Genomic DNA, 15,614 nt, shown 5'->3' on the forward strand with positions numbered 1-15,614 from the left:
GACTGTATAAGGGTGGATCTATTAATGGGCTCTTTAATCTGTTTCTTTAATCTACTTGTCTATTCTCTCACCAATACAATGCAGTCTTAATTACTGTAACTTCATAGTAAGTCTTGAAGTCAGGTAGTGTCAGTTCTCTGACTTTGCTTTTCTATTTCAGTATTGTGTAAGGGTATTATTGGTCTTTTGTGTTTCCATGTGAACTTTCAAATCAGTTTGTCAATATCCACAAAATAATTTTCTGGTAGTTTGATTGTGATAGCATTGGAGTTATAGATCAAATTTGGAAGAGTTAACACCTTATCCATATTGAATTTTCCTATTTGTGAACATGTAATATCTATCCAGATATTTTAGTTTTCAGCTCAATGTTTTCCATTTGTTTCTTTTGTGTAGGTTTTATTTCTGTACTGTGATATATATTTGCATTTATTACAAACATATTTTCCTTTATATCCTTAAGTATAGTTTTATAACTCCTTTAAAATCATTGTCAACTAATTCCAACATCTGGGTCATCCTGAGGTCACACTTCATTTACTGTCTTTTCTCTTGAGAAAACAGATTTCTCTTTCTTCATATGTTAACTAACTTTGGATTATATCCTGGACATTGTGAAAAATATGTTGTCAAGACTCTGGATTCCATTATGTTTTAAAAATATTTTTTACCTTTTGACTCCTTTACTCGTTTCTCTCACCCCCAAACTCCCGCCTCTGGTGACCACCAATCTGTTCTCGGTATCTATGAGCTTGAATTAATTAATTAATTTATGGATTCCATGTATAAGAGGGATCATACAGTATTTGCCTTTCTCTGTCTATTTCATTTAGCATGATGCACTTGAGCTCCATCCATGTTGTCACAAATTGCAAGATTTCATTCTTTTTTTTGCTTGTTTTCTAATAACAGCTTTATTGAGATATAATTCACATACCATAAATTTCACAATTTTAAAGTCCACAATTCAGTGATTTTTAGTATATTCAGAGTTATACACCCATTACCACTAATTCTAGAATATTTCTATCACCCCAAAATGAAATCTTGTACTCATTAGCAGTCCCTTCCATTTCCTCCAGCCCCTGTATACCACTCTTTCTATCTCTATGATTTAGCCCATTCTAGACATTTTATATAAATGGAATCATATGAGGAAGCCATTCTTTAGTAGAAGTGACTAAAGCTGACACATAGAAAAGAAAGAGAGAGACAGGGACAAAGGGAGGGAGAGAGCAAAAGATTAACTCATTTAACTTATTTTGTCCATAAGTAATTCACATATCTTCCCTAGACTCTCACCCACTAATCAAGAGGAAAAAACTGTTCAATATATTTTAAAGATTAGTCCAATACAATAATATAAATCATCAGTGCAGCTAAAACTCAGATTCTTTTGAAGAAATAGGCAAATCCTTGGTAATATGAATCCTCCCTTGGTTCAGTGGACAGAGAATGTGCTTTGGAATCAGACTACTAGATTTAAATTCATGTTCTATCATTTACCAACTACATCACATTGGGCTACTCATTTCCTACCTTGGAGTCTCAACTTCTTTTTCTGATAAGTCAGGATAATAATTCACAGAGCTTTTGGAAAGATTAAGTGAGATAACGTATGAGAAGAAAATAATACAGTTCCTGGAATGGATGATAAGTTCCATTCTTCCTTGGGAGTTTAGGCATAAGTGGGGAATGAAGGAATGACAGAGTCTACCAGAAAGGAGTATTTTCCCTTCTATAATGTGGAGTTGTTGTTGGGAGGCAGTTGTTCCACCAGGGACTATATATATATATTTTTTTTAAATTTAATTTAATTTATTTATTTTTGGCTGCGTTGGGTCTTCGTTGCTGTGCACAGGCTTTCCCTAGTTGTGGTGAGCGGGGGCTACTCTTCCTTGCGGTGCACGGGCTTCTCATTGCGGTGGCTTCTCTTGTTGCAGAGCACAGGCTCTAGGAGCACGGGCTTCAGTAGATGTGGCACGTGGGCTCACTAGTTGTGGCTTGCGGGCTCTATAGCGCAGGCTCAGTAGTTGTGGCAAACGGGCTTAGTTGCTCCGTGGCATGTGGGATCTTCCTGGACCAGGGCTTGCACCCATGTCCCCTGCATTGACAGGTGGATTCTTAACCACCACATCACCAGGGAAGCCTGGGACTATATTTTTTGACTTCACTTGTGTAAACTGGCTGTGAGTTACATCTCTCTAGTGGTATGTGGGTGTAAGGAACGTGTGTTGCTCTGGACCAGGGTTTTATTTTATTAAAAAAATTTTTTTTATTGAAGTATAGTTGATTTATAATGTTGTGTTAGTTTCTGGTGTACAGCAAAGTGATTCATTTATATATATATATATATGTATATATATATATATATATATATATATATATATATATGTATATATATACACACACATTCTTTTTCATAGTCTTTTCCATTATGGTTTATCACAAGATACTGGATATAGTTCCCTGTGCTATACAGTAGGACCTTGTTGTTTATCAATCCTGTATATAATAGTTTGCATCTGCTAATCCCAAACTCCCAATCCTTCCCTCCCCCACGCCCTCCCCCTTGGCAACCACAGTCTGTTCTCCATATCTGCGAGTCTGTTTCTGTTTCATAGATATGTTCATTTGTGTCATATTTTAGATTCCACATATAAGTGATATCATGTGGTATTTGTCTTTCTCTTTCTGACGTACTTCGCTTAGTATGGTAATCTCTAGGTCCATCCCTGTTGCTGCAGGTGGCATTATTTCATTCCTTTTTATGGCTGAGTAATATTTCATTGTTTGTGTATGTATGTGTATGTGTATATATATATATATGTATATATATATATATACACACACATACACACACACACATCACATCTTCTTCATCCATTCATCTGTCGATGGACATTTATGTTGTTTCTATGTCTTGGCTATTGTAAATAGTGCTGCTATGAACATAGGGGTGCATGTGTCTTTTCAAATTATAGTTTTATCTGGATATATGCCCATGAGTGGGACTGCTGGATCATACGGCAACTCTATTTTTAGTTTTTTGAGGAACCTTCATACTGTTTTCCATTGTGGCTGTACCAATTTACATTCCCAACAACAGTGTAAGAGGGTTCCCTTTTCTCCATACCCTCTCCAACATTTATTATTTGTAGACTTCTTTTTATTTTGCCACACTGCACGGCTTGTGGGATATTAGTTCCACAACCAGAGATTGAACCTGGGCCCCGGCAGTGAAAGCACTGTGTCCTGACCACTGGACCTCCAGGGAATTCCCTATTTGTAGACTTTTTGATGATGACCATTCTGACTGGTGTGAGGTGATACCTCATTGTAGTTTTGATTTGCATTTCTCTAATAATTAGCGATGGTGAGCATCTTTTCATGAGCCTGTTGGCTATCTGTATGTCTTCTTTGGCAAAATAATCAGTTCAGAAATTATTAAATAATTAAAAAATGTGTAGACGTACCCATTTTAAAATCAGATTATTATTATTTTCTATTGAGTTGTATGAGTTCTTTGTATATTTTGGATATTAAACCCTTATTGGATATACCGTTTGCAGATATAATATCTTCTTCCATTTGGTAGGTTGTTTTTTCATTTTGTTGATGGTTTCCTTTACTGTGCAGAAGCTTTTTAGTGTTATGTGGTCCCACTTGTTTATTTTTGTTTTTGTTCCCTTTACTTTCGGTGTCAGATTAAAAAAATCATTGCCAAGAACTGTGTAAAGGAGTTTACTGCCTATGTTTTCTTCTAGGGATTTTTATGGTTTCAGGTCTTAAGTTCAAATTCTTAATACATTTCAAATTAGTTTTTGTGTATGGTGTAAGATAGTGCTACAATTTCATTCTTTTGCAAGTGGTTGTCCAGGTTTCCTAACACCACTTATTGAATAGACTGTTCTTTCCTCATTGTATATTCTTGGCTCCTTTGTTGTAAATTAATTGACCATACATGTGTGGGTTTATTTCTGGGCTCTCTATTCTGTTCCATTGATCTATGTCTGTTTTTATGCCAATAGTATACTGTTTTAATTATTATAGCTTTGTAATATAGCTTGAAATCATATCAGTGAATGTGATGCTTCCAACTTTTTTTTTTTTTTTTTAATTTTTATTTATTTATTTATTTATTTTTTATTTATTTATGGCTGTGTTGGGTCTTCGTTTCTGTGCGAGGGCTTTCTCTAGTTGTGGCAAGTGGGGACCACTCTTCATCGCGGTGCGCAGGCCTCTCACTATCGCGGCCTCTCTTGTTGCGGAGCACAGGCTCCAGACGCGCAGGCTCAGTAATTGTGGCTCACGGGCCTAGTTGCTCTGCGGCATGTGGGATCTTCCCAGACCAGGGCTCGAACCCGTGTCACCTGCATTGGCAGGCAGATTCTCAACCACTGCGCCACCAGGGAAGCCCAATGCTTCCAACTTTGTTCTTCTCAAGATTGCTTTGGGCCATTCATGATCTTTTGTGATTTCATACAAATTTTAAGATTGTTTGTTCTATTTCTGTTAAAAATGCCATTGGAATTTTGATAGGTGTTGTATTGAATCTGTGGGTTGCTTTGAGTAGTGTGGAAATTTTAACAATATTAATTCTTCTGATCCATGAACATGGGATATTTTAAGTTTTATTTGTGTCTTCCTCAATTTCTTTCCTTAATGTCTACTAGTTTTCAGTGTATAGATCTTTCAGTTCCTTGGTTAAATTTATTTCTAGATATTTATTCTTCTTGATGCAATTGTAAGTGGGATTTTTGAAAAGTTCTCTTTCTGATAGTTTATTAGTGTATAGAAACACAACAGATTTTTGTGTATTGATTTTATATCCTGCAACATTACTTAATTCATTTATTAGTTCTAATAAACAAATTGTGGTAAAATTCATAAAACATAAAATTCACCATTTTAACCATTTTAAAGTATACAATTCATTGGCATTTAGTACATCCACAATACTGTGTAATTATCACCACTATTTTTTTTTTTTTTTTGGCCCCACCGCGTGGCATGCAGGATCCTAGTTCCCCTGACCAGGGATCGAACCCGCACCCCCTGCAGTGGAAGCAGGGAGTCTCAACCACTGGACCGCCAGGGAAGCCCCTATCACCACTATCTTGTTCCAGAACATTTTCACTGCCCCAAAAGAAAACCAGCACTAGTTGATCACTCACTTCCCATTCCTCCCTGCCTTCATCCCCTGGAAATCACTAATCTGCCTTTTTTCTCCATTGATGTTTTATATAAATATATGAATAGTACAATATGTGGCCTTTTGTGTCTGCCTTCTTTCACTTAGCATTATGTTTTTAAGGTTAATCCATGTTGTAGCATGTATGAGTACTTCATTGCTTTTTGTGTCTGAATAATATTCCACTATATTGATATGCCACATTTTGTTTATCCCTTCATTAGTTGGTGGATGTTTGGATTGTTTCTACCTTTGGGTACTATGAATAGTGGTGCTAGAGACATTCATATATAAGTATTTGTTTGAATAACTGTTTTCAGTTTTGGGGGGATATATACCTAGGAGTACAATTGTTTTGTTACATGTTAATTCTTTATTTAATTTTTCGAGCAACTCCTAAACTGTTTTCCAAAGGAGATGCACAATTTTATATTCCCACCACTCTTTAGCACTGAGAAAGCTCCAAAATGTACAGGGGTAGAGAGGGAGTAGATAAACCCCTGAGCTGATCTCTCCAGGAGCCACCGGATAGGTCAAAACACACAACCACAATCCTTTGAGAACAATGTCCATATTGTTCCCTCTGGCACTGTCAAGAGTCTGCACCACCATCTTCATGGTTGCCACCTGAGCTAGCAGGTGGGAGATTTTAGGTTAAAAATGCCACAACCCTTTCTTAACAGAATTCAGTAGTTTCTTTCCTCATAAGTGTTCTCTTGGATGTTGCAAGGTTTTGATTAGATTCCAGAGTTTTGAAAAAGTTGATTCTGACATTTTTTTAAGCTTAATCATTGCTTTAATGGTGGGGTGGCGTTTTGGAGTTCTCTACTCTGCCATTTTTGGTAATATCACTCCTGTTATTTATTTTTTGAATATATTTATGTCTTTTGTTTTATCAGTTTGGCTCAGCTCAGACTGAAAATTTAGTCTTTTCTGTAGAGAGCAATAGCTAAAATTTAAGTTCAGTTCTTTTAGCCTTATCTAGACTGATTGGAATTTGTCCTGTGCAAACATTGTTCAAGAGTTGGCCAGAGATTTGGGCAGAGTTTATACACAGAATTTTGGACACTCATTTCTGGTTCTCTTCTTTCTGGGATGTCCTTCTTTCTAGATGTTGTGGTTAACCTGGAGCCTTTACTTAACACGTCAAGCCAGTAAGACTGTGTGCTTCTATCTAGTTTTTAATGTCCCAAATGTCATGTACTTGGGCCTCAGTTCTTTGCTTTCTAAAAAAATTTAAGAGGAGTACTTAAAGAGAGGTTTCAGGCATCATCTAGTTGATATTGAGTATTTGGCATCTATATAAATCTTCTAGATCTGCCATAACAAAATACCACAGAGTGGGTGGCTTAAACAACAGAAATTTATTTCTCACAGTTCTGAAGTCTGGAAGTCCAAGAGCAGGATGTTGGCATATTTGACTTCTCCTGAGGCCTCGCTCCTTGGATTGCAAATGGACACCTACTTGCTGTATCCTCACATGGCCTTTTCTCTGTTCGTGCATAGCAGACCCCTGGTGTTTCTTCCTCTTCTTATAAGGACACCAGTCATATTGGATTAGGACCCCACCCTTATGACCTCATTTATCCTTACTTACCTCTTTAAAGGCCCTGTCTCCAAATGCAGTCAATTTGGGGGTTAGGACTATAACATATGAATTTGGGGGGACACAATTCAGCCCAGAACAGCATCTTTTTAGTCTCATGACATAACTGAGATCTAGGAGAGCTGTGCTTATTCCTCCTAGGCAGGGATGTAAAGTTTAAAAATAAAAAAGAAAGAAAAATTCAAAATCAGCTTCCCAAAGAAAATACCTGAATTATGAGTGTCAAGGCCATCCGTAGCTGGCTGAGTGACAGTTGTATACCAGAGCTCTCCTTGGTTTTGCTTTTCTGTTAGTGAAAACAAAATTTGTCATATGGAAGCAATCAGCTGAATATTTCCAACTAATTGTTAGTTCCCTTTAAAGGCAAAGAAGTGATAACAAAAGTAAAAGTTTACAGATATATTTTCTCTCTCCCTAAATATAGGTGCTGTTAGCAATGAGAAATCCAGAATGCCAGAGTTATTTTACAGGGAGAAATGAAATTGTTCTATAAATATCATAATTTCATTTTAGATGGTGTTGCTGGATGCACATAGTGCCTCAGTTAGAGAATGTTCTTTGAACACAAATATTGCAGACATTGGTAGCAGATACATATAGTTATGGTAAAGCTAGCTAAGTGCAATGTCTTCAGAATGGGAGTGTACTCATGACTCACCAGTTGCTGGTTGCTAAATTAGTAGTAACATGCTACCTCACTGCCCATTGGTCCTCTTTCTATGAAACTGGCTTCTACATGATGTTAACCAAGAACTCATCTTTAATGCCAAACTCTAGGCCTGCTTCAAATATTTGGGAGCCCCCTAAGGGGGCCTTGTTGGTTCACTTTTGTGCCATGTCGTAGAGATCATGTTTCCCTAGCCAAAATATTGGGACTCATGATTCTGATAATGAGATAGAAAAACTGAGATTGAGACCATTCCAGCACATCTAGGGTATACGATATAGTGTACGGTACCTATAAAGACAGGCCTAAGATGCTTGGCAAAGAAAGCCATTGTATCGTCTACTGGCTGAACTGTTTCTGGAGAGGAACTCCTATGGGAATGGGTTGACATGGGTATTCTGTAAGTCTTCAGAGTAACTTCAGCAAGAAACCAGAAGATTCTGGTTCAATTGGGACCTTAATTAAATTGAATTGATTAGAATATCCATGGGAAGCCCACAGCTTCCAGTGTACTTTTTGAAACCCATGACCAGTATGAACTTTGTTTTTCAACCTGTTTGCTAAAACATTTTAAGCAAACTAAATGAATCTTTCTTTTGACTGTGTTTCTAACTGAATTACCATCTGCTATTTGGAAATCATAATTAGTTTTGAAATTTACATTTAAATATAAATTGTGCACTATCACACTGATTGGTCTAAGATAAGGAGAAGAGAACTATTCTTATAGTTTGGTCTTATTATTCACTCCAATGCTTCATCTATTACATGGAATCCCAAATGTATCTTAAAAACCCTGATTGGTATATAGAGGCTTCAGCTGCTTATTATTCTTTCCTCAGCTCCTCATTTTTGCAGCATCTCTCATTCATTTAGAACACGGTTTTAATTTCCATGGCCACCGTGGCTTTTCTGTGTTCTCTTAAAGGAAAACTGCCAAGGTTGATAGGTTCAAATTTGACTTTTCTTCCTAAGTGCATTTATGCATTGCCAAGATCTTCCTGCTTCCTTACATGCTTTTGATTTTAATCGTTGATGCATTGCCAGTTGACTCAAGGACCAAGCAATTACAATAATGTCAGCCCTCAAATCTGATAGTGTAAATCCAGAACAGTACGCTGCTTTTCTTTGTACTTAAAGAATGTAACAAGAACAGTGCCCAGGAATCAATTTAAGAACAATAGGCTGTTGAGTTAAAGTATCATTATCATTAAGAGGTATTTTTACAATGCTTGGCATTTTTCAGTGGATGCAATGATTAGATCTATGTTCTCAGCCCACTCCTACCATGGCTTATTAGGTGACCTTGGGCAAGTCACCCTAATGCCTCTGAGCTTCCTCATTTGTAAAATGACAGGTTGGATTTGATGTTTTTCCAGGTTATTTCAGATTCTTAACTATGATTAATAAAACTACTCTGCTGAATACTTTTCAAGTTAATCCCACTTTTATGAATAAAAATGGAACCACAGTGGTATTGAAACTCTGGGTTATACAGTAAGTGTTATAAAACTGATTTGAATTCCTAATTCTTTTTGTAATTTTATTTATTTATTTATTTTATTTTTGGCTGCATTGAGTCTTCATTGCTGCACACGGGCTTTCTCTAGTTGCAGCGAGCAGGGGCTCTTTGTTGCGGTGCGCAGGCCTCTCATTACGGTGGCTTCTCCTGTTGCGGAGCACGGGCTCTAGGCTCATGGGCTTCAGTAGTTGTGGCGCACGGGCCTAGTTGCTCCGCAGCATGTGGGGGTCTTCCCAGACCAGGGCTCGAACCTGTGTCCCCTGCATTGGCAGGCAGATTCTCAACCACTGCGCCACCAGGAAAGCCCTGAATTCCTAATTCTTGATTCACGCTAACACTACTTTATTGGTTTTAAAACTTGAATAATACAGGGACTTCCCTGGTGGTCCAATGAGTAAGGCTCCATGCTCCCAATGCTGGGGGCCTGGCTTCAATCCCTGGCTGGGGAACTAGATCCCGCATGCATGCTGCAACTAAGTGTCTGCATGCTGCAGCTAAGATCCTGCATGTCCCAGAGAAGATCCCGTGTGCCACAACTAAGACCCGGTGCAGTCAAAATAAATAAATAAATAAATAAATAAATGTTTTTTAAAAAGCTTGAATAATACAAAGACAACTTTTAGAGGAAAAGATATTTTAGACTCCTGATGTGGTCAAATTATTTATTGTGAATTATGTAAATATTTAAGAACATAAAATTAAGCATACACGTCTTATGCTTGTAGTTTCTACAAAATAGAAGGACATCAATAAATTAAACATAAAAGACCTAAAAATTTAATTTAACTTAATAAGCTGGAAGATGTTGTTTTACTGAAACCTAATCATCTATTACTTGATCCTGTCTTATGTGATGGGTTTCTTTGACTTTGGCACACTTAATTAATAGTGCCATGTCATGACTCAACTGTTTAACTAGTTTCCTTTATTTATTTGCACAGTAAACTGGGATGTTATCTGGCCTCGACTAAGTGCAGCCATATCATTTACTTACTTAATCTATCTTTCCCTTTCCTTTTTAGCTTTTAATAATTAAAACAGTACAATTTAGTGCCAGTGTAAATGTAACACAGACATGAGCACTGAAGTTATGTGGCAGAAATTAGTTATTTATTTGTTCATTAGTAATTCATATACCAGATACTTCTATGTGCCAGGCCCTGTTTTAGGCACTGTGGATACAGCAGTGATTAAAAATGAAAAAGGCTCTGCCCTTACAGAGCTTATATTCTACTAGGAATCATCAGATGATTTAGAATATTAATTTTAGATTATTATAAAATGAAAATAGAAATAAAAATATTCCTATAAGGAACTTGTTGACCCTTGGGAATAAGTCCATGGCACATTCTAAGAGATCCATGGATCCAAATTTGAGAAAGCTTGCTCTCTTTAGTTTCTTTCTTTTGCATTATGAACTTCCTAACTTTTGCAATACATTTAAAAATAGAATAGTTTATCTAGTTCACAACTTTCAGTAGAATTTTAATTTGCAAGGAGTTGCAACCTGGGCCATATTGCCCAGTGAGCTAAGTTAAGGCATCATGGCAAAATGGAAAGAGCATCTGTTCAGGGATTTGAAGACTGGGACTCTTACCTTGGTCCGTCATTTAGCAGACTGTTGTGACCTTGAGGGGTGCATTTAATCTCTCTGAACCCCAGTTTTCTCATCTTCAAAATTGCAAGGGTGCCCTAATCATTTATTCTTATCCTTTTTTGGGGAACTATATAACTCTTTGAGAACCAGATGAATCCTATGAAGCCTATCCATACTAAATGGCTTTTACACACAAAATTTTGCTTATGAGTTCAGATGATTTATGAACTCCCACTACTCAGAGATAACCACTATTAATATTTTGTTGTAAATGTTTTCTATTCTTTTAGTTAGTGCTTGTTGTCTGTCTTAATACATTGTGGCAATGTTTCCATGGAAAAATATTCTTCTTCAACATAATTTTAATGGATGTAATATATTTAAGCATTGGCTTATCACTAGACATCATAGTAAATCCCTGTCTTTTGCGTAGTGTCAATTCTCCCTGTTAGTGGTTATTGTATCCCACATTTCTTTTGTAAATTCCTACTACCCAAATTTTAGCCGTATGTTTTGGGTGAGATTGCTTTAGCAAACCTGTATGATCAGGATCAGGGTGGATATGTAACCAAGTTAGAGCTAGCATGATGCAAGAACACATTTGACAGAACTTCTGGGAAAAAGAAGATTTTCATGCTCTGGATTTGGTGGTGTTCAAATGATGACCATTAAGTGGACCAGTTAGAAGATGAAGCTGATCCTCAGAATAAGCAGACTCAAAAGATTCATTCCGGTGACATTGTTGGAACCTGAATAGCGCCTTAAAGCCTGCCTCTCTTGGTTTTGTTTTTTGCCTTTTTTTTTTTTTTTTAGTTACAAGAGCCAACACATTTTCTTTTTGTTTAAACCCTTATAAATTGAGTTCTTGGTCACTTGCAACCTAAAGAACCCTAAATATAGGCATTTAGGTTACTTTCGAAATTTTGGCTATTATAAATAGTTACAATGAATATCCTCACACTGTTAACTCTTTGGACTATCTTTAATTATTTCTTCAGTGTTAATTCCTAGAATTCTTGAACATGATTGTCTGCCTCTGTTTTCAGCCTCATGTATGGCAGAACTCATTCAGTTACAAATGGATGTAGATTGAATGGTTTATTAGCGTGAACCAATGGTAATATAATATTTTTTCTTTCCAAACCAGTATTCAATCCACGATTATGCATTGCAATTAGTAGTTATGCTTCTGTAGTCTCCTTTAACTTGTAGTAGTTCCTTGATCTTTTTTTTTTCTTTCATGCCATAGATACTTTTGGAAAATATCTGCCAGTTGTTTTACAGAATGTCTCTCAGTTGGGTTTGCCTGTTTCCTTATGAGTAAATCCAGGCTAGGAATTTTTGATAGGAAAATTATATAAGTGATGTTGTGTCCTTCTCAGTGCATCATATTAGAGGGTATGTGATGTCAATTGTCCCATTATTGGCAACATTAACCATTTTCCCTTGGAAATTAGTAATATGTGGGAAGATTCTCTGACACTGTGTGAGTATCCTTTTCTCCTTAAAGTAACACCCAATAGTTATAACATCTTTTTCTGATTATTGCTTGAATTATTTCTGTGATAGTTGTAAAATGGAATTTTCTAACTCTATCATTCCTTTAACATTTATCAATTGACATTCTGCAGTTAGAATGAGCTTTTCCTTCTTTCTTATTCATTCATTCATTCATTCATTCATTTATGTTTACTATCAGTATGTACTCTTGCATTCCTGTTTTCTTAAATGTATTATAGTTCTTTGTTATTGTCAGTCTTTGTTAAAATAAACTTTTAACTTTGGAATAATTTAGATATACAGAAAAATTGCAAAGATAGTAGAGAGAGTTCCTGTATACTCCTCACCCAGTTTCCCCTAATGTTAGCATCTTACATTAATATAATTGTCAGAACTAAGACACTAACGTTGGAACATTTCTGTTAACTAAATTAGAGACTTTATTTGCCTTTCACAAGTTTTTCTAGGATCCAATACAGGATACCACAATTCAGTTAGACAATATAGTTCCTTAGTTTCCTCTGATCTGTAGTGGTTTCTCAGTCTTTCCTTGTTTTCATGACCTTGACAGTTTTGAAGCTTACTGGTCTGGTATTTTGTAGATAGTCCTTCACTTTGGATTTGTCCGATATTTTCTCATTATTAGACTGGGGTTATGGGTTTGGGGGAAGGATACCACAGAGGTAAGGTGCTTTTTTCATTGCCTTATATTTAGGTGGTGCATGATATTAACCTGATTCATCACTGATGACATTAACTTTGATCACTTGCTTAAGGCAGTGTTTGCTAGATTTCTCTACTGAAGTCTTCTATTTTCCCCTTTCCTTTCTCTATTCTTTGGAAGCTAGACACTTTTCTTTGGAAAGAAGCCCACACTCAAGTGGATTTAAATTAAGCTCCACTTCTTGAAGGAGGGAATATCTACATATATTATTTGAAATATTTTATCTTCTCTAAGGTATATTTGTCCCTTCAATTTGTTCCCATTTATTTATTTATTAAGTCATTTGTTTATATTGGTATTGACTCATGCATATTTATTTTATTCTTTGGGTTATAATTCAATACTACATTATTATTTTTTCTGCTCAAATTGTTCCACTGCAAGGGCCAGGGAAGATGAGATGAGATGCCCCAGCTAAACAGTGAAACAAGAAAAAAGGGACTACTAATTCTTCCTTCCTCTGCCTTTTGTTCTATTAAGGCCCTCAAGGGATTGGATGATGCCCACCACATAGAGGAGGGTAGTTTACTTTACTGAGTCCATTGATTCAAATGCTAATCTCATTCTGAAACACTCTCAGACACACCCAGAAATAATGTCTGGGTACCTCAAGTTGACAATGTTGTGGTCAGTCAACTTGACATACAAAATTAGCTATCACAATTATGTTCTAAAGGAGGGGTCAGCAAACTTTTTCTGTAAAGGGTCAGATAATTATTTTAGGCATTGTGGACCACATTACCTCTGCCGCTACTACTCAACTCTGCCATTACAGAAATCAGCCATAGACAATATGTAACAAAAAACCTTGGATGTGTTCCAATAAAACTTTATGTGCAAAAAGCAGGCAGTGATCTGGATTTGGTCAGTGAGCCATAGGTACTTGGATTCTAAAGTTACCTAGATTTTTTTTTTTCTTTTTTAATACATTTTTCTTAGGCTGAGGACATACAGTCCCAGTTCCTTGCATTCTTTCTTCTTTTCTTTTCTTTTTTTTTTTTTTTGAGGTCATATTATTTATTTCAAATGGAGTTATATTCTTATTTCTCCTTGCAGTCAGTTTTAGGGCTTGCTTTCCCAATTCTTGTTGATTTAATTTTATTAATGATTAGTAGACATTTTGATATTCTTCCTTCCAAATTTTGTTTTGTACCCTGGGCAAGCTGCTTAATTTAAGAGAAATAACTTTGGTTTTCTAATTTAAGAAATTACAAGTGTAGGCAGAGAAGTTAAATAAGAAGATTGCCCTGACACTGTGCTAAGTGCTTTACATGCAGTATCTTAGTCAATGCTCATCATAGTACTACCACATTTTATTGAATCTAAGATTCCATAGATTATAAGACATGCTTTTTCTCATTTCAGAGATGTTAAATTGTTAGAACTGATACAACACGATATTATGTAGGTACTATTATTTTTATTTTAAGAGTGCATAAATTGAATCAGAAAGGTTAAGTTATTTGCCCAAGAGTACATAGCTAGTAGGTGGCAGATTCAGGAAACAAATCCAGATCTTTTTCCCCTAGATGTTTTCTATTGCCTTCCTTCCCTTTTCCCTTCTCTCCCTTTCTACCTTTTCCCCTTCCTTTTAAAAAATTAAATTTTTTTTTCCCCCTGGGCTTACCATCTTTGTCCAAATTTGGCTCATCTGATTGCCTCTTTAATTAACAAGCTGCCTCCTTAACATCGTCTCAGGTTTTTTGAAACCCACCTTCTTAGGAATCCTTACCTTTCCAAATACTAGAAACGAGTTGGGTATTTCCCATTATCATGGCTTGTTTGGAATGTGCCACTTATATATTTTATTATTTATTTTATATAACATTAAAATTAACTTTCAGTAACTATTATAGGTCATTTGTATTATCAAACCTTTGTTAAATGTTTTCACAATTTTGTTTAACCAAAAAGGCCCTTTTAGGTATTGTCCATGTCAACATAATTTATTTTAACTTATAAATTTCTAGGGAAACAAAGTTGGCATGGCTATATTTGCTTTGGGATAGTATTATGTATATATATGCTTTGAGATAATAAAGGGATGATATGCCTAAGGGATAAATATAGGAAGAATAATTGTCTCTAATTGAGTCACATCATGAATGGACCTGTATATTGTCACATATTCAAATATCAATACTAACAGTATTACTGCTACTAAAAAATAATAATATAAAAAAAACAAATAAGTAGTGAACATTTATTGAATGTTTCCTACATTCAGGCGTGTTTCAATGTTTTATGTGTATTAACACATTAAGCTTACTTTCTTCTGAAATTCCATAAATAAGTACAATTATTATTCCCATTTTACAAATGAGGAAAATGAGACACAGAGAAGATAAATTATTTGAGTACTGAATTAAGTATTTGAAGTTATTTCACCTCAGTGATGATAAATATAGTACATTACAGATATATGTAGCGAAATAAGGAGAAATAAGGTCATGAAATAAATTTATTTCCAAGATATTATTTATTCTAAAGCCCCCCTCCGGTCTGGGGTCAGACTCTGAAGTTGTATGGGAGAGGCTGGAATATGGATTTCAGAACCTGGAGCCAAGGGAGCTCTGAAAAGCAAAGTTCAGGGTATAGTGGCCATTGTGGTTGCTTCCTCATTCCCCCTTCTCTTGGTCACCTGATTTTCTTTTCTTTTTTTTTTTTTTGTCACTTGATTTTCATTTGAGTATCTACTCCTTTGACTCAGTGCATGTGTTTGTGGGAACTTGACTTCACTCCTGTCTCTAGGGAGGGGGTCGCATATACAGCAACATAATCCTATCACCTCGCCAAGATTTTGG

The sequence above is a fragment of the Eschrichtius robustus genome, chromosome 6, assembly GCF_028021215.1.
Source record: "Eschrichtius robustus isolate mEscRob2 chromosome 6, mEscRob2.pri, whole genome shotgun sequence".
Lineage (NCBI taxonomy): Eukaryota > Metazoa > Chordata > Mammalia > Artiodactyla > Eschrichtiidae > Eschrichtius > Eschrichtius robustus.